The sequence below is a fragment of the Ovis aries genome, chromosome 18, assembly GCF_016772045.2.
Source record: "Ovis aries strain OAR_USU_Benz2616 breed Rambouillet chromosome 18, ARS-UI_Ramb_v3.0, whole genome shotgun sequence".
In the NCBI taxonomy this organism is placed as follows: domain Eukaryota; kingdom Metazoa; phylum Chordata; class Mammalia; order Artiodactyla; family Bovidae; genus Ovis; species Ovis aries.
Genome location: NC_056071.1, coordinates 32,945,446 through 32,965,101, shown reverse-complemented (window position 1 = coordinate 32,965,101; position 19,656 = coordinate 32,945,446). Strand labels below are relative to the sequence as shown.

The window sequence follows — 19,656 nt, the reverse complement described above, 5'->3', positions numbered from 1 at the left end:
ACTTGGTCTACAAGCTTAAAATAAGCTTATTCTTCTTCTGAATGGGATTTTCTTCTTTTTAAATTTTTTATGGAAAATTATAAATGTGCAACAGTAAAGAGAAGAATATGAACCCCATATGCCCATCATCAACATTTAACAGTTAACTCTCCTGGCCAGTCCTATTGCATTTATTTCCCATCCATTTCCCCTTGCTGAACCATTTTTATGTGAATCATCTTATTTCATTCTTAAATGTTCCCATATATATATGTGTGTGTGTGTGTGTGTGTGTGTGTGTGTGTGTGTGTGTGTGTATATCTCTATCTAAAAAACAGCAGCCTTTAAGAACCACAAAGTACCAGTATCACAACTGCAAATTCCTTAATATCATCAAAGATCAAGCTGGTGTTCAACTTTCCCAGTTGTCCCATATAGATTTATCTCTCATGTATATAAATTCCAATCAAGGGTGAAAATTTGAATGAACTGTAGAAAATAGATTTTTTTACCTATATAATACTTCATGTTTACATGCAACTGTAATTGAGATTCAGATAAGGCCTAAACAGTACAGTTGTCAATCTCTTAATTTCTTAAATTTATATTTACATACAAAAATGTATACAGATTGTGAGTGTACAGTCCAGGGAATTTTCCCAAAAGGGAACACTTCTGTAAAACCAGCACCCCGATGGGGAGCCCAAATATTACCAGCTCCTCAGAAACTTCCTGTGTACCTCCTATCAACCCCTTGTTCCCTATAAGATAACAGAATTTTGATTTCCAGCACCATAGTTTAGATTTGCCTGTTTAAGAACTTAGGAAATTCTAGAATATTACTAGTTAGTGCTTGGTTTCTTCCTCTCAATATTGTTTGTGAGATCAGGTCACCCACCCTTTTGCATATACCTGTATTTGGGCATTCTCATTACTAAGTACTCTTCTACTGTAAAAACTATACCCAGTTCTTCATTCTGTTTTGTGTTTTATTTGTAGTTGAAGTATACTCGATTTACAATGTTGTGTTAGTTTCAGGTGTACAGCAAAATGATCAGTTACATATTTTTCTCAGATTCTTTTCCCTTATCAGTCAGTTCAGTCACTCGGTCGTGTCCGACTCTCTGCGGACACGAATCGCAGCACGCCAGGCCTCCCTGTCCATCACCATCTCCCGGAGTTCACTCAGACTCACATTCCATCGAGTCAGTGATGCCATCCAGCCATCTCATCCTTTGTCGTCCCCCTCTTCTCCTGCCCCCAATCCCTCCCTGCATCAGAGTCTTTTCCAATGAGTCAACTCTTTGCATGAGATGGCCAAGGTACTGGAGTTTCAGCTTTAGCATCAGTCCGTCCAAAGAACACCCAAGACTGATCTCCTTTAGAATGGACTGGTTGTATCTCCTTGCAGTCCAAGGGACTCTCAAGAGTCTTCTCCAACACCACAGTTCAAAAGCATCAATTCTTCGGTGCTCAGCTTTCTTCACAGTCCAACTCTCACATCCATACATGACCACAGGAAAAACCATAGCCTTGACTAGACGGACCTTTGTTGGCAAAGTAACGTCTCTGCTTTTTAATATACTATCTAGGTTGGTCATAACTTTCCTTCCAAGGAGTAAGCGTCTTTTAATTTCATGGCTTCAATCACCATCTGCAGTGATTTAGGAGCCCCCAAAAATAAAGTCTGACACTGTTTCCACTGTTTCCCATCTATTTCCCATGGAGTGATGGGACCAGATGCCACGTTTTCTGAATGTTGAGCTTTAAGCCAACTTTTTCACTCTCCTCTTTCACTTTTATCAAGAGGCTTTTTAGCTCCTCTTCACTTTCTGCCATAAGGGTGGTGTCATCTGCATATCTGAGGTTATTGATATTTCTCCCGGCAATCTTGATTCCAGCTTGTGCTTCTTCCAGCCCCGCGTTTCTCATGATGTACTCTGCATAGAAGTTCAATAAGCAGGGTGACAATATACAGCCTTGACGTACTCCTTTTCCTATTTGGAACCAGTCTGTTGTTCCATGTCCAGTTCTAATTGTTGCTTCCTGACCTGCATATAGGTTTCTCAAGAGGCAGGTCAGGTGGTCTGTATTCCCATCTCTTTCAGAATTTTCCACAGTTTATTGTGATCCACGCAGTACAAGGCTTTGGCATAGTCAATAAAGCAGAAATAAATGTTTTTCTGGAACTCTCTTGCTTTTTTGATGATCCAGCAGATGTTGGCAATTTGATCTCTTGTTCCTCTGCCTTTTCTAAAACCAGCTTGAACATCAGGAAGTTCATGGTTCATGTATTGCTGAAGCCTGGCTTGGAGAATTTTGAGCATTACTTTACTAGCGTGTGTCAGTTCAGTTCAGTCGCTCAGTCGTGTCTGACTCTTTGGGACCCCATGAATCGCAGCACACCAGGCCTCCCTGTCCATCACCAACTCCCGGAGTTCACTCAGACTCATAGCGTGTGAGATGAGTGTAATTGTGCGGCTATTTGAGCATTCTTTGGCATTGCCTTTCTTTGGGATTGGAATGGAAACTGATCTTTTCCAATCCTGTGGCCACTGCTGAGTTTTCTGGTTCTACATGGTCCGTCGCAGCCGGCATGCTTCCCTTTTCCCTTATAGGTTATTGCAAAATATTCAGCATAGTTCCCTGTGCTACACAGTAGGTACTCATAGTACGTGTATGTTAATCCCCAACTCCTATTCCTCCTCCCCTCCAAACCAATGATCATGAGAGGAGAGTACAAATGCAGTATGTTTGAAATACATTTCATTATGTTTTTGATCCATGCTTGGGCTTATTCCAGGTTTTTGGCTATTACGAATCATGCTCCTTTGAACATGTTCTTGTTTTTTGGTGACTCTGCACCTACGTATTCATGTTAGATATGTACCAGGAATATGATGACTATATAGAAGAGTATGTACTTCTTCAGCTTCGGTATATCTGCCAAACACATTTCTAAGAGATGATCTAGTACCATTTTACACTCTGAACAGCAATGTGTAAAGTATAGTCCCTCTACATATGGGGTCTTTATTAATTATACATACTAGGCATGTAAGTTTACTAACTGACTTTTTGCAATTGAAAATTTACAGGTGTAAAAAAGACATTTCTTCTAGTTTCTAGATACAAAACTTATCAACACATTATGGTTTTTAGCAATCTGAAATTTTAAGGAAATGGATTTTGACCACACTAATGGCCAAAATCATTCATTCTCCATCTGAGGAATATTTCCCATTTATAGAGTATCCAAGTCTTTGTTTATAACCATCTTCTCTGGGTGTATCTCTCTCACTGCGATGAAAATAGAAAATTGTTTGCCTTGATTCCTTTGGGAAGAACTTGTAGAAGTCTGGTGACTCTCTGTCTTTTATTTTCAAGCTCAGCTACTGTGTAACCCAGGTAGCCCCTTTTCATCTTTCCAGTTGTCTGTTTCACTCTTCTGTGGAATCCTTTTTAGTTTCTGCATTTCTCTGAAACCAGGAAGATTAAAGAAAACTTTTAAACTTGAGAAGAGAGAATCACTACTCAGTTTAGAGAAAAGCCTACCTTCTGGCCCATGTATTTTATATTTGTATTGATACTTTTAAATAAAAGATACTAGACGTCAAAATAATGGCCTCATATGGTGAGGTATCCAGCAGGATGTAACCAGCTTTTGCCTGTAGCTAAAATGTGTTTCCTCCAGTGCTTGCTCTGTGCCCTTCTCTTTTGAATTTAGTTCTCATTCATATGGATTCATGCCTTTCCCCCTAGAACTACTTTTAGCTCTTTCTTCATCTTTCCGTTTGCTCTGTCTGCATCCCCTTCCCAACTGGTGTCATCAGCCTGGGCACTGGGCGTCAAGTCTTGCACCAAGGTAGTAAGAAGAAGGTAGGATCAGCTTTAGCATGCCCACAGGTCTTGCACTCCGCTTCATGTTATGGAGCCAGTTGCTGTAACATGGCAAAGATCCATCTCCTTTAGCACTTAGGAGCCTGTGTGATATCGTTGAGTAATTTATAACCAGTCACATTCATGCTTGTTATGTGTGACAGAATCAATAACGCTGTGCTCTTTTTGTTTGTTTGTTTTCATTGCACTCAGAGACAGGGATTTCTCTTTTCCTCTGTCACCGTCTATTAGTTTTTGAAAGTCTTGCTAGGAAAAAACCGTACACCTGATTGGTCCCCTGGTTAATCAGGGAGAGCCCCTGCTGAGGTGGCAGCAAAGGAGGAAGAAGGGCTGTTAGGAATCATTGAAGATGCTGTCTAGGTGCACGTGGGCAGAAGGCAGTTCCTGTTTGGTTTTTTCTATTTCAAGAGAATTCTTTAAGTTCAGAAAATCCACCACAGAGAGTCTGGTACTGGCTGTGAGACATTTCAGTGGCACAGGGCTTCAGAGTGCCTGCCCCATAGCCTGGCTCCTGTCACTTCCTGGAGATCCTTTGTGGAAAGCATCTGATCCCCAGACTTTGAGAGGTAGGCTCAAAGTTTCATTAAAGGGCATAACATCCAGATTTTTCATCATTGTTAGTTTCCCCTCCGAGAGCCTTTGGGTCCAAGTGCAGGGCTGAGCCATTGCCTAGAAGTCTCAACAAAGCCCTGCCCTTTTATCAGGTTCCACTGTGAGTTCAAAAATGGATCTTCACACATTTTAGGACTTTTTCAAAGTGTGAGTCCTCTTCATGCATTTTTGCTATCTGCCAAGGAAGTGAGATCTGGCATTTTTTCTCACTCCCACTTTCAGGGATGTAGAGCTTTGGGCCTTCTGTTTAAGACTAGGGCAAAGGAGACTGCATATGGAAACTTATTTTTTATATTCAGGTTTGTTTTCAGACTGGAAACTGATCTGACCCAAGAAGCTGTTAGTCATTAGTGAAAATCTGAGTGATCTTCTTGAAGGCAAAAATCAATCTGTGTAGAAATAGAAGCTTATCTAATGAGATGAGACTTCCGATGAAGGATCCTTATAAATCAAAGTACATCTTGGGAAGTGTCATGCTGGGAGAAGGTGTTCCCTTTCTTGAAGCCTGTTTGACAGACAGTGATATCATCCTATAACTGGGCAGTGTGTGGATCTGGAATTCATTTTGGTCATTAAACTGTAGCTGTAATTTCATAATTCTTATCACTGCCTGTTTACTGTTGTGTCAAACAGCCCCCTCCTCAGTCTTCATATTGAGTCCGTTTCCTCCTTGTGTAAAGAATGCTCAGGGTGTAAGAATGGAGGTTGTGTTTATGGAAACATCTCTGTTTTGTGTAGCTGATGTGTGAATAGTAGCCTTCCAATTCTGGATCCTTCCCACCGTAGTTGGCAGTGACTTTTCTCGTTGGTAGTCAGTCTTTCTGTGTCATTCTTGGGCTTGCGTACACCATGCCTCCTTGGCAGCTGCCGCAGTTGTTCTGGATTTTCTCATTTCTTCTCCATTGCCCTTCTGTCGGCACGTCATTCTCAGTCCCTATTTTCTTCAGAGATCCATCTGGGTTCCCTTCTGTGAGCTGTTCCCATCGTGGCTGTCGCTCTTGTCTGAGCACAGCCACAGCTGCTTGTTCAAACCAGCTTGGTCCCAGAGAGTCAGAAAACTGAGATTCTTTCACTTTCCCTTCACATATGGAGCTCTGTGTAATTAATAATGCTCTCCCCCTTTACTTTCTACTGGAGAAGACCTGTTTCACCTTGTTAATCAAGACTGGATTATTCGGGGAGACTTTTACTGATAGATCGGGCCACTTTCTCTTTAGTAGTTAATAAGCACTTGACTTTGATAGTGATCCGCTACGACTTTGCTTTCTTAGGTTGTTACTTATGAGCAGTGTCTCAGTTGCTCATATTATAGAACTTAAGTTACAAGGCTCTAGCCTCTTTATCCAACTACTAAAATATCCTGGCCCAATTTATCTTTGTCTCCTTGTTTCCTTTCAAAGGCTAGTCCTTCCCTCTGTGTCATCTGTATCCCATACTGTCTTACTTTTTCAAGGACTGTGCTCTTCTGGTGGGATTCCTTGTGGCTCAGCTGGTAAAGAATTTGCCTGCTATGTGGGAGACCTGGGTTCTATCCCTGGGTTGGGAAGATCCCCTGGAGAAGGGAATGGCTACCCACTCCAGCATCCTGGCCTAGACAATTCCATGGCCTGTATAGTCCATGGGGTGGCAAAGAGTCAGACATGACTGAGCGACTTTCATTCCCATGTTCTTCTGGTATCTTTTCTTCATCCAACTCTAGAAAACTGTTCCCATAACTACACCTACATACTTTCAGGTCTTCCGTTTAAAAAATAATCCTTTCATGACCCCAGACCTCCTGCCAGCATTTCCTCTTTGCCTCATTTACCTGGAGAGATGTCTGCAATTGTTTTGAGTACTTATTTATTCACCCTTCATGTACCCTTTAGCCCGCTTCAGTCTGACCAAGACCCTCCCCACTTGATCTTTGCTCCTGACAGGAGCCTCTGTGCCACCTAACCCATTGGCTAGCTTCCCCTTCCTCTTCACTTTATCTCTTGGTAGTTTTCAACACAGTTGACATCTCTTTGCCTTAAAATCATTCCTCTCTTGACATCAGACATATCATACTCTCTTGCTTATCCTGCTACCACGTCACTAACTTTCATCTTTGTCTCTACTACAGATGTCCTTCCTATTCCTTACTTCTTAAATTTGGAGACTCTGGCTTTATCCTGGGGTACTCTTTTCTTATACTTCCTCTCTTTCTCTACATTCTTAAAGCTCTGATCAGTAAATGTTAGGGATGATTATTTCTAATACTACTACATTTACTTTCAGTTCAGTCACTCAGTCGTGTCCAAATCTTTGCAACCCCATGAACCGCAGCACGCCAAGACTCCCTGTCCATCACCAACTCCCAGAGTGCACCCGAACCCATGTCCATTGAGTCGGTGATGCCATCCAACCATCTTGTCCTCTGTCGTCCCCTTTTCCTCCCACCCTCAATCTTTCCCAACATCAGGCAGGGTGTTTTCCAATGAGTCAGCTCTTCGCATCAGGTGGCCAAAGTATTGGAGCCTCAGCTTCAACATCAGTCCTTCCAATGAATATTCAGGATTGATTTCCTTTAGGATAGACTGGATGGATCTCCTTGCAGTCCAAGGGACTCTCAAGAGTCTTCTCCAACACCACAGTTCAAAAGCATCAATTCTTCAGTACTCTGCTTTCTTTATAGTCCAACTCTCACATCCATACATGACCACTGGAAAAACCATAGCCTTGACTAGATGGACCTTTGTTGGCAAAGTAATGTCTCTGCTTTCTAATATGCTGCCTAGGTTGGTCATAACTTTCCTTCCAAGAAGTAAGCATCTTTTAATTTCATGGCTGCAATCACCATTTGCAGTGATTTTGGAGCCCAAATAAATCTCACTGTTTCCACTGTTTCCCCATCTATTTGCCATGAAATGATGGGACTAGATGCCATGATCCTAGTTTTCTGAATGTTGAACTTTAAGCCAACATTTTCACTCTCCTCTTTCACTTTTATCAAGAGACTCTTTAGTTCTTCTTCACTTTCTGCCGAGGTTATTGATATTTCTCCCAGCAATCTTGATTCCAGCTTGTGCTTCTTCCAGCCCAGTGTTTCTCATGATGTACTCTGCATAGAAGTTAAATAAGCAGGGTGACAGTATACAGCCTCGACATACTCCTTTTCCTATTTGGAACCAGTCTGTTGTTCCATGTCCAGTTCTAACTGTTGCTTCCTGACCTGCATATAGGTTTCTCAAGAGGCAGGTCAGGTGGTCTGGCATTCCCATCTCTTTCAGAATTTTTCATAGTTTATTGTGATCCACACAGTCAAAGGCATAGTCAATAAAGCAGAAATAGATGGTTTTCTGGAATTCTTTGGCTTTTTCGATGATCCAGCGGATGTTGGCAATTTGATCTCTTGTTCCTCTGCCTTTTCTAAAACCAGCTTGAACATCTGGAAGTTCGCGGTTCATGTATTGCTGAAGCCTGGCTTGGAGAATTTTGAGCATTACTTTACTAGCGTGTGAGATGAGTGCAGTTGTGCGGTAGTTTGAGCATTCTTTGGCATTGCCTTTCTTTGGGATTGAAATGAAAATTGACCTTTTCCAGTCCTGCGGCCACCTCTGGGTTTTCCAAATGTGCTGGCATATTGAGGGCAGCACTTTCACAGCACCATCTTTCAGGATTTGAAATAGCTCAACTGGAATTGCATCACCTCAAGTAGCTTTGTTCATAGTGATGCTTCCTAAGGCCAACTTGAGTTCACATTCTGGGATGTCAGACTCTAGGTGAGTGTGAGTGAGCACACCATTGTGATTATCTGTGATTACTTTATGTGATATCTATGGTAATAAGATGGAGAAGGAAATGGCAATCCACTCCAGTATTCTTGCCTGGAGAATCCCAGGGATGGAGGACCCTGTTGGGCTTCTGTCTATGGGGTTGCATAGAGTCGGACACGACTGAAGTGACTTTGCAGTAGCAGCATGGTAATAAGAGTATGTACTGCCTAGAATACAGAAAATATTCCATAAATGGTGCTGTTACATGCTTTTTATCTTTGTTTCTTTCATAAATTTGCACATTGAGTAGACTCAACTATTTGTTAAAGGAAAGAGTAGTTGAATTTATCTTTCTTTGCTTTCAGATATATAGTGTCTTGGTTTTCTATTAGGTGCCAGTGGTCACACACACTCTCTGAGAATACGTATATCCAGTCCGCCAGATACTGGGGCAAACATTTTAAGGTTAATTTTTTGACCCATCAACCTTTATTGGTCTACTCTCTTGACTTCACTCATTTTGATTGTTCCTAGATCCAGTGTGAATCCCTCTGTGTCTTGGATGCATTTTTAAATGACTTTAATTAGAACATTTGCATTGGGGGTTTTAAAGCAGGAAGAATAACCTCTGTGTTTATCTACCTCTGCCTGAGAGCCAGCCTGCCCACCCACATTTGAGGTGGTTGTACTCTTGGCTGCTCTTGGTGGTGGTCAGCACACGCAAGACTTACAGTGCCCAGACCTTCTGTGCAATGTCAGAACTCCATAGCATCCCTCCTACTGTTACTATTACACATACACAAATATTGAAAAAAGTAAATTGTGAGGCTGCTTTCACTCATTAGTTCCTTGAATTGACAGCTTTTTGTTGCATACTCTGACCTCTTTTTAGGGAGGAAGCTACATTTTTGACTGGCTAAAGAAAGATGGAGAAAGTCAGAAGCTGCAAAAAAACAAAAACAAAAACACCCAAATTTCTGTTCAGAATATGTTTGGGAGGGAAAACAAAGCATGTAAGAAATTCATGTGACTTCATACAAAAAGTGACAAATGAATTTCAGTGAACTATATACATAAGGAACAAGTTTGAATCACTAAATTACAAATCTTTTAAAGTAAGAAAACAAGTATTCATTCATTCCAGATCTTTGGTACTTCCGAGTCAAAGCTGGAGTGCCTACTGTTCAAAATTTTTAATGGTTTTTATTTGAAGGTCAAGATAGAGACATTATACTAACTAGCGAAACCAATTTTTATTCCTTTCTAAATCTTCAAATCCAATTATATAGCTGTGCATTGTCCTAAATATATTCAGCTCAGTCCTAAAGAAAAACTGGTCTTTATTATCCATAGCAATTAAGTTTTCAGATGCCCTTTTTTACTTCAGAATGAAACCTGGCAGTTTTCACTCAGTGTACCTTTTATACCAAAGATTTTAATTACAGAAATGCATAAAGAGCAGAAAACTGAGAGATGTAAAAAATGTAAGGTTTTGATTCTGATGGAACTTTGAGAATTATTTATCTGTTAAGATTCTTTTTTCCCACTGTACATAATGAAAAGCTTGAATAAACAGTGGCTTTGCTAAATTGGGTATGCATGTTTTCAGCTAGGGGTCCAGGGCTGGTATCACTGCTCCTCTGCCTTTCAGCTTTGTCTGTATTCTCTGGCTTGAGTTGCCTTGTGCTTGCAAGAGGAGTGGCCCACCTGCAGGGTCACAACCTGCCTTTCTGGAAGGCAGAAAGGGCAACCCAGGAGGCAAGAGGAGTGTGTCAGCTTTCAAAGAGCTCTCCCAGAAAGCCAGGTGACCAGCAAGTGCCTTTCACTGGTCGAGATTCAGTCTCATGGCCACGCTTAGCCCTGAGTGAGGCGGAAAGCACAGGGCCACCTTCCCATCCCTCCAGATGAGGGTTCTGTTGAGAAGGAAACGGTAGACTGCTAACCCTGTCACCCCCTGGAGAGGGAACATACACTTTTTCTGAAAGGGTCTTCGCCTTGAAGAACTGATTCTAATTAACTTCAGATTTTTCTCTGACCCTCTTTTCTTCTGGGGCCATGTCATTTCCTTCGTCACTAGTAAGTATACCCTTCTTGATTTCTCTGCTTCATAGCAGTCAATTTAGAAACAATTACGTATGCACTTAGCTGTTGGTCTGCGGCGGTGGGGAGAGGCCAAAAGGGCGCAAGTCACCCCATTAGCCCTTGTGGAGATTTGTGCCATTTGTGGGTAATTGACTTGCTCTTGTTGTGGTCTTCACAGGACTCCCTGCCCTCAGATCAAAGGTGACTGTGTTCAATAAATACTGAATAAAAAATAAAACTGTCAGTGACAAAACCATGAGGATAAGATAACTGACCATTGGATTCTGGCCATTTCATTATTCTTGGGAAGAATGAGAGAGAATATGTCTATGCATCGTGATGGCAGTTTCCCAGGGAACACACTGTCCCCACCCACCGTGGTCCCTGATGGTCCTTAACCTCGTCCACTTGGTGATGTGACTGTATGTGGCGGGTACACTGGCACCACTGGGGAGCTTTCTCACTCACCTCCTCCTCCCCACCTTCACCCACTAAGAGTGAACAGTTTCCAGATAACCTCCTGGTCTCACCCTTCCACCTCCTTGGGATGGAATTGTTGGCAGTGTGCATTTGGTTATCCAGTCTGCTTTGAAGTATGGTTCTAATTTTCCCCTATAAATGAGGTTCAGATGGCACCACTTGTATGCCTTTGATCTCATTTTCACTGTGAAGATCTCCACCCATGGGATCAAAAGTCACTCAAGACCTACTTAAAAAGAGTTGATTTCCAGTTTTCTTTTGCTTCCTCTGCTTCCCTTCATTTTCTTTTAGGAATCCTGTCCAGCTCCATCGTGCTCCGTCCTGCAGTTTCATTGAATCATTGTTCTTTACAAGTTGACAAGGTGATCCCAACCCCAGATTTTCATTCTCCCCTCTCTTCAGCAGGGAGTGTCTTCACAATCTCCTTTCTCAAACACAGGATGAGTTGAAGTGAGCCCCTCTCCCAGACAAATGTGCCGAGGAGGAACTTGTGCAGCTGTACAGCGTGGCGGCCTGTTGGCATTCAACCAGCAGCATCTGGTCCTGTACTCTTGGCCTCTCAGAGGCTGGGGGAAGCGTCACCTCATTCTTTAATTTGTACTAGTTTCTGGAATGCTTTCACACAGGTGGTCCCTGAGTTAAGTACATAAGATGGTACTCGCTAAGGCAAGAAAGGAGCCAACAGGGAAAAGGAAGGACCAACCCCGGAAAGGGCAGACACCCAGGAATCGGAATGGGGCTGCACCAGGTGGAGGGCTCGTGGCCTGACCGTGGCGGGGAGGACCCATCACTGGTCTCTGTATTCATGACAGTGAGCCTGATGTAGCTCATGGATATAGAATCTACCCCATAACGGGGTAGATTATGCTCGTTGGAACTCCACTTAGAATGAGAAGCTTGTAATGAGCTGGTGTTTTGTTTTTTCTTTATTACTCACAACCCTCTGACACTCATATATTATTAATATCTCCACTGTTTTCCTGAACCCCACATACAATCTTCACGGCCCAGTCAGTTGTATTGATTAATCTGATGAACGTTCATATTCTTCCAACTTCCTTTAATTGCATTTCCTGTTTCTTTACTCGCATTTCCTGTTTCTTTACTCAGCTGAATTTGGTGAGTCCTTCCAACTTCCGCTCACGTGTTGTCTCTCTCAGATGCCTGCTTGCATCCCCCAGCCTGAGTGGACGCCCGTCATCCGTGCTCCCACAGTATCCTTGTACATCCTTGTCACCTTGTCCCGCAGCTCAGATTTGCCCGTCTTCTCTCCTCCTACATGGCAGGGCTTTGAGGTCAATGGCCACGTGTTATTCAGCATCCTAAATATGGTGTCTAACCTGGTGTCTCATAGAAAATATTTGCTCAGTAATATTAACTGAATTAATGGATAAAACCTAAAGAAATCGCCTCCATTGTCAGATGTCATAGCTGTGGCATCTCTCCAGCTGATATAATAGACCCTACTTGGCTGGTCCCCATGTGATTCCTTAGTTTCAGTATCTATCTGGGTTTGGAGTGAAATGGAGTGGAGTAGGAGAAGTTACTGGAGCAAGAGAAAGGAAGGGGATTGATTGTGGAGAAAGGTTTGCCTGCAGGTCAACAGGTTTCTGATATGTACCAGCATAAAAATCGACCTGCAGTTCTTATCAGTCTACAGCCAGCCTATGTACTGAAGGGTCAGAAATGAGACAGCAGAGCAATAGTGAAAACCAGCCAACGACAGGTTCAGGATAAAGGGAAGATGAACATCATCTTAACCACAGACTATACAGACACTTCTTCGTTCCTCGCCCAGGGATCTACCATCTGGCTGAATGCTTTCAATATGAATTTTGGTTTTCCATAATCACAGTTCTGAGCTTTTATTTGCCTTGTCCCTTTCAGCAGTCATATTCCCACTAAGATTACCTGTGCCTATGTGAAGTAAGAGTCTGAGAACCGGAACCATCCTCCATTCCTTCTAAATACTAGGTTTTGTCATTTTATCTTATACTGGGAATCATCCCAGTAAAGGTCATCTTTTTTCACCCCATTTGGGTGTTCTTCTTTAGGTATCAGTTGGATGGACAGGCCAGTCATTCTTCAAAGTTAATCTCTAGGGTTTTCATCACTTTTCAACTTTATTTTAAAAAGTATGACTATCTCAAAAAGAGAGTAGTATTGGGGGATTGGAGTGTGGGAGGTCAGTAATGACAAACTTTTTTAAGATAGCTGTGCAAAGAAGCAACACAGGCCCTCTCTTTCTAAAGGCTGTGGAAGGGGCCTCAATTTGCTATATTCTATTTATATCTAGGGATGTACTGTCCAGTATGTCCAGCTATACACGACTTTGAACACTTATAATTAAAACTAGCCCCAGGAAGGTTGTGCTGTAAGTCTAACATATACTCCAGATTTTTAAGGCTTAGTACAAAAGAAAAGAACGTGAAATAACTCATCAACCTTTTAATATTTATTACCTGTTAGGTTAATTGAAATAAATTGTTAATATCATCTGTTTCTTTCTACTTTTTAATATAGCTGTTAAAAATGAATGCTGTTCATGTTTTATTCTGTTGGACAGTATAGCTCTAGTGTTGTAATATTGTCGTATATTACGCATGCAGTATACCTAGTAAGAATTCAATAAACATATCTTGATAGCTTTGACTTAGAGATAATGGCCATTTCCATCTTTGAAACAACAGAAAATTCCTCATCTTCACTTCTCAGATTAAGCCCAACAAAGCTGTAACTCCAAGCATACATAACACTTGTGTTGTGTAACCTCCTCTAATGGAACCTTTTTGTTAATATCTTGCATTTATCTCTGTTGTTTCCCGAGGAAACCATTGCTATTCAGTTGTCTAACTGAGCATCCAGGGTTGGAAACAAGACTTACCAAACTAGAATAGAAGTCATGAAGACACTCAGACGCCACGAGCCAGAATTACGTTCGTCCATATGGCCTGCTGATGCATTATCTCTGTTGCCTTGGCCACCAGATCACCATGAAGGATGTAGATGCTATTGGGCAAGTGCCACAAAACATCTTGGTATTTAGCTTGATCCAAATCGATCATACCTGTTTAGAGAAAGGAAAATAAGTGCAGTGTGGTTATTTTCTTTTCGTATAATGTTGAGATAGAACTAATTTTCTGCTTTTCAATCCCTTGTACCCACCTAATTTTTTCAATTCTGGGTTTTTTGGTACTTTCTGGGTGCCTGGACTTGACTACATGAGTGCTCTTTCTCCCCCTGCATATCATCACCCTGGACATCAACACCCTGCTTTGTTATTAATAGTTCACCAGCGAGGCTTATTTGAGCATGTTGGACAAGTGTTTATGCAGAAACTGAGCTAGACTATGTCTTAAATCAGCATGGTGACTTTTCAAATAGGAATGTCTGGCTAATGGGGAGAGGACTTGATGTTTAGGGGCTTTGTGAAAGCTTCTGGGTGTGGTTCACCACTGAGATGCTTTCTGCTGCTCTGTTTCCAGGAAAGCCAGGCCTGACTTGCCCCTATTAGGAGCAGACAGTATTTAAAAATCCAAATGTCATTCCTTATAATGCAGTTTAGTTCTGGCATAATGAGCTAGCGTTGTTTTGTCTTTTTTGTTGTTTTCCTTATTAACATGTGAGAGAGTGGCTTCCTCTGGACCGTAGAATCTGGAAGGGGATTTGGTATAGATACTGATTTTTATATGTCTTAGAAATGGAGGAACAGTGTCTAACATAAAATAGATACGGCTTTTGTGATGAGTGTTATTTATTTTTTTAGCAGAGATAAAGTATGCAGTTAAATATTGCAATCATAAAATCATCAAAGACAGAAGTGGAATCTTTTGAAAGACTAAATCTTTGCATGACTTTATTATGAATAGCTGTTACAGAGATATTAGGAGATAAGCAATCCTCAGTGTTGGTAAGCAGGGCACAGCATCCAGTTAAGCAGCTCTCCTACAGTTATCTGTTTACACACTGTGGTTAATATTACTCTTGTATTTTTTTTTAATGTTGAGATTTCCACACTGCCTGCATATTTTGCGTCTTCTGTCCAACAGCCAAATACAAGGATCTAGCCTTGATGCTCTCCTATATAAAGTTTTAAGTGATTTCCATTCCCTGGTACAATGTGTGCTTTGTAGATAAACAAGATGAATTATTTTCCTGCCCACATAAAGCTAAGCAGAATTTTTGTGTATAATTTTGTACCTAATTAGCATTGCACTGCATTTGTAAAGTGGTAGAGTATTAGTGATTTTTGATTGGCAGTTCTAAAATGCCTTCTATTCATAAAGCCAAGAATACTGGAAGCAAAATGATTACCCAGATCTCTGAAAACCTGAATGTACACAGGCAATATCCTTTTATCTCAGCTGAATGGCTGTATGTGTGTGCACACACACACACATACATACACAGGGACAATAAAGCTGAATGTCAAACGGGAATATTAAAAAAAAAAAAAACAACAAACTTGCAGCCAGGAAAAGAATTGCTTAATTATCATGTTTCTGTATGTTCACATGTTTAAAACATGTCAGCTATAGTCAGAAATGATGATATAAATTACTATATTTCTTATATTCCTAAATTTTTTTTCACATTTTATTACTTCTGCAGGGGGTTGTGTCTTAGAATCTGTGACATCTTTAAATTGTTATCAGCCAGGTGGCAGTCATGACATAAATGTGATTGCTGTGCAGACTGGGCCTAACTGCCCATATTGTCATCATATCAGTTAAGGTAGATGGGCTTTAATTGCCCTGTAAGCTGCCTTCAAAAAGAGTATACCATTCAGTGTATATATAAAGGCATAGGAACAGAGAAATATGATCTATGATAAATCTAAAGCAAAAAGAGCTCTTCTAGAAAGAAACTGAGAACTTCCCTGGCAGTCTTGTGTTTAAGATGCTGCACTCCCAAGATTGGGGTCATGGGTTCAATGGGAGCTAAGATCCCGCATTCTGCATGGCAAGGCTATGAAATAGAAGTGTGTGGTCAAAAAGCATCCTGTCATGGTTTAATTGATGATATCGTTACTTATTTAGGGTTACATTGATCACAGTACATCTTGATAATCAATAGTGACCTGGATATGATGAAAACCAAAATATAAGGTCAGGGCTTTGCAAAGTTAATGTGAATTTTTTTTCCCTTTACATTCTTCCTATGGATATATTTCCATTTCTTCATCTTACTACAAACTAGAGCTCTTTTCCAGCTGGGGCAGCATTGCCAACTCAGCATCCAGAGGGCATGCTGCTCCTGGGGAATTCCATGGACAGAGGAGCCTGATGGGCTACAGTCCATGGGATTTCAAAGAGCTGGACATGACTGAGCAATTAATTCTCTCTCTCTCCCTCTCTCTCTCTGCATCCCCTAAGTGAGATAAGCAATCTACCCATATTCTTTTGCCCACTGTCTGTGTGCATGTACGTGTATACGCAATAGCGTTGAAAAGGCAAATGGCCAGTGTTTAAGTCGAATTGGAACTCATGAAACAGAGAGTAAGAAGCCACTAGCCTCCCACATGGCCCTCAGTCTTGACTATGACCTAACACAGGTCTCTAGCCAACAAAGCTAATCAGTTACAGACACAAAAATAAGCTAAGTTCAAAGACATCTATCTGGTCCTGGCCAACCTAAAGCTACCCTTTGAAACCAAAGGAAGATTCACATGTACTCTGTGACTCTACATTGCTGTTGTTCAGTTGCTAAGTTGTGTCCGATTCTTTGTGACCCCATGGACTACATACAGCAAGCCAGGCTTCCCTGTCCTTCACTATCTCCTGGAGTTTGCTCAGCAAACATTCTCACATTTCTCTCATTTGTTTTGGACTCTTGGGCTAGATCTCTCCTGTGAAAATAGATATGAATGAAAGTTGCCACGTTATTTCTCTCTGGTCTATACATGGATGCTGAGTTGTTTTGTGGTATGTGTTTATGAGAAAGTGATTATTTCCAAGGCCAATTCAACATTTGAGAAGAAAGCCTTTCTAGGTGGAGATCTGTTGGCTAATCTTGGATTTGAAGAAAAAACATCAAAGAAGATATAATTTACGATAATTCTATTCTGCTGCTGCTGCTGCTGCTAAGTCACTTCAGTTGTGTCCAACTCAGTGCGACCCCATAGACGACCTCCTACCAGGCTCCTTTGTCCCTGGGATTCTCCAGGCAAGAACACTGGAGTGGGTTGCCATTTCCTTCTCCAATGCATGAAAGTGAAAAGTGAAAGTGAAGTCGCTCAGTTGTGTCCAACTCTTAGCGACCTCCTGGACTGCAGCCCACCAGGCTCCTCCATCCATGGGATTTTCCAGGCAAGAGTACTGGAGTGGGGTGCCATTGCCTTCTCTGATAATTCTATTCTAGTTAATTCTAATTCTATAATTCTAAGTTTATTATAATTCCATAATTGTGTATTCTAAAAATGTATGCTCAGTTGTTCAGTCATGTCCAACTCTTTGAGACCCCATGGACTATAAGCCCTCCAGGCTCCTCTGTCCATGGGATTTCCCAGGCAAGAATACTGGTGTGGCTTGCATTTCTTTCTCCAGGGGATCTTCCCAACCCAGGGATCAAACCCAAGTCTCTTGCATCTCCTGCATTGGCAGAAGGATTCTTTACTGCTGTGCCACCTGGGAAGCATTCTAAAAATAGAAATTTTATATTTTTTGCAGACATGTTTACTCCTGTTTTTAGAAGTTTTTTTTTGTTTGTTTTTTGTTTTTTTTTGGTATGCACAACCCATCTGACCTCTCAGCTTGGATTATCTTAAATTTCACTTCCTCTCACAATTCATTTACTATGTTTTCTTTTTCCTGGTAAAATTCAGATCATTCTTACTTGTTTTCCTTTAGTTTGAGTTTATTTGTTGGTGAGCTCTTTTTTACATAAATCAGGCATATGTTCTTTTTTTTCCCCTTGGATTTTTTTTTTTTTTAATCTGTTCTGTCTCTCTTTTGGCATTTTACCTTCAGTTCATTTTCAACTTTATTTTCTACCCTTTCTATATCTTGTACCTTTTTCTCCATTACCTAAAATTAGTTAATTTTTTTTAATATGAAGACTCCTTTATTATCAATTCTACTCCTTTATTATAATTCTACCAGGAGAAGTTTGGTGAACACTCAAGGGAATGAGGGAGAAAGTGGGCAATAACTGTTAATATTTGCCTTTTTCCTCTTGGAGGTGGAGTTAAACAACAGCTTTCTGAGGATGCAGAATATGCTTAAACAAGAAGGTATTAATTTTTATACTTCCAGGTAATTTCTTTTAATTGTATTCATTCAAATAGCAGTATAATAACCATTTAAAATTTTCTTAGGAAACAGCCAAAGCCTTAATCCAGTTACTCCATCCTATTACACTTTTCAGCCCTTGCCCACATTCTTTCATACAGTTGTAATTTTAGTAAACCAGCCCTTCTCCGTATCTAAGTAGAATGTCTCAAGAAATATTCTTTTTCATGTTACTGGTTCATCATGATGGAAACTCTTCTGGGTGTGATCACCAGAATAATACATGATTTACTTAATTCGTAGAAAATGAGGCACAAAGCATCCCCCACCCCACCCCCAGCAGTCATCGTGAAAGAATTTATTTTCAAGAGTAATATGTACAGTTAAAAGTTGTATTCATGAAATCTGGGTCATGACTAGCAAAATGCTCGTTCTCAAAAGTGTGCAGTCACGATTGCATCAGACAGGATATGCTTTATTTTTTGAGGGAAATGTGGGTTTTCTTCAGAAATCCCAAGTTCAAGGGACCAATGAAAATTCCATGAAAATACCTTCCGCGATTTTAGGAAAGTGCAGGTGCAGGAGCACGGGCTATGTCATCTCCGAGTGATTTGCCAGGGGCCTGCTCTAACCAAGCCATGTGATTAGCCATCAGAGGAACATGTCACAGCCTAAAGTGGATTTGATTTCAAACATGGATTCATTCTGTGCTAACAGAGCAGAGCAGGTCTTGAAGAAACCAAACTGAATTTCTGTACCTGTGGCCTGGGGAATATTTGTAAGTTAAAGTGCCTCTAAAAGTTCAGCCTGGTACCTTGAAGACCCAGCCGTGTTCTTTTCTGTGTAGTGATGAAGTGCTTCCTCGTGAGTAGGAGGCTGTGTATTTTTCTAGGTTCTCTGGAAGCCATTTTGGTGGGACACTGCAAGCATTTCTCCCAGACTGCACTTTGCTAGGGGCTGGGATCCGAGGGGTGGAAGGGAAAGAAATTCAGTGGAACATGTTTTCATTGAAGCTTATTGAATGCTGCCCAGGGTGAAGCCGAGGTCACTCGCCCCTCCTGTGTAGAACATTTTTTCTCCCCTTCAGCCTTTTCAAGCTGATACAATCCATAGTGTTTTGTTGGCCCGTATAAATATCTATTCTGAAGAAATTCCACTTGTGCTGTATCTTCTGGCACTGACAATCTTAAGTGCGAAACCAGGCAGATGTTTATCAGCTTCCTGGGAAGTTCAACAGTGAAATTTCCTGGAACTGCCAACATGGGCACAAATGGCTTTTAGAACTGCCAACTACTGCTTGAAATCTCGGCGGCCTCTGGTGAGAGACAAAATAAGTTGCCGTCCCAGAAAGGAAATGCTTTGGACTAGATGTGGGCATAAGCGAACAGGGATATTCAGAAATCCAGCCCGTGTGTCTCACACCTTAAATTGATGTGGGGGGGAAACAGTTTGAGCTCAGTGCCGGCGTGTGGAGAGATGGAACGAAGATGTTTGCCTTTGCAGAGTCTACAGCGGCCAACGAATGGAAAGGGTGAAAGGCTTCTGAGAACGCTTTGATTTTGGAATGACTGTTTGTTTGTTTTTTTTTTCTAATGCCTGTTACTTGCCAAAGAGAATAATTTTCCCCAAACTTAGAG

The 19,656-nt window shown here is 41.2% G+C and overlaps 1 protein-coding gene and 1 long non-coding RNA gene across 5 annotated transcripts in view; one reads left to right on the top strand and one right to left on the bottom strand.

The window, feature by feature from the left end:
- Positions 1-19,656, top strand: part of STXBP6 (syntaxin binding protein 6) — a 269,178-nt gene that overhangs the window by 99,487 nt on the left and 150,035 nt on the right. The gene's annotated exons all lie outside the window — the stretch shown is intronic.
- Positions 958-14,047, bottom strand: LOC114109032 (uncharacterized). Its single transcript, XR_003585739.3, has 3 exons — positions 13,956-14,047; positions 13,675-13,857; positions 958-3,458 (listed from the first exon to the last, which is right to left on the bottom strand). It is a non-coding gene; the product is annotated as an uncharacterized LOC114109032 (long non-coding RNA).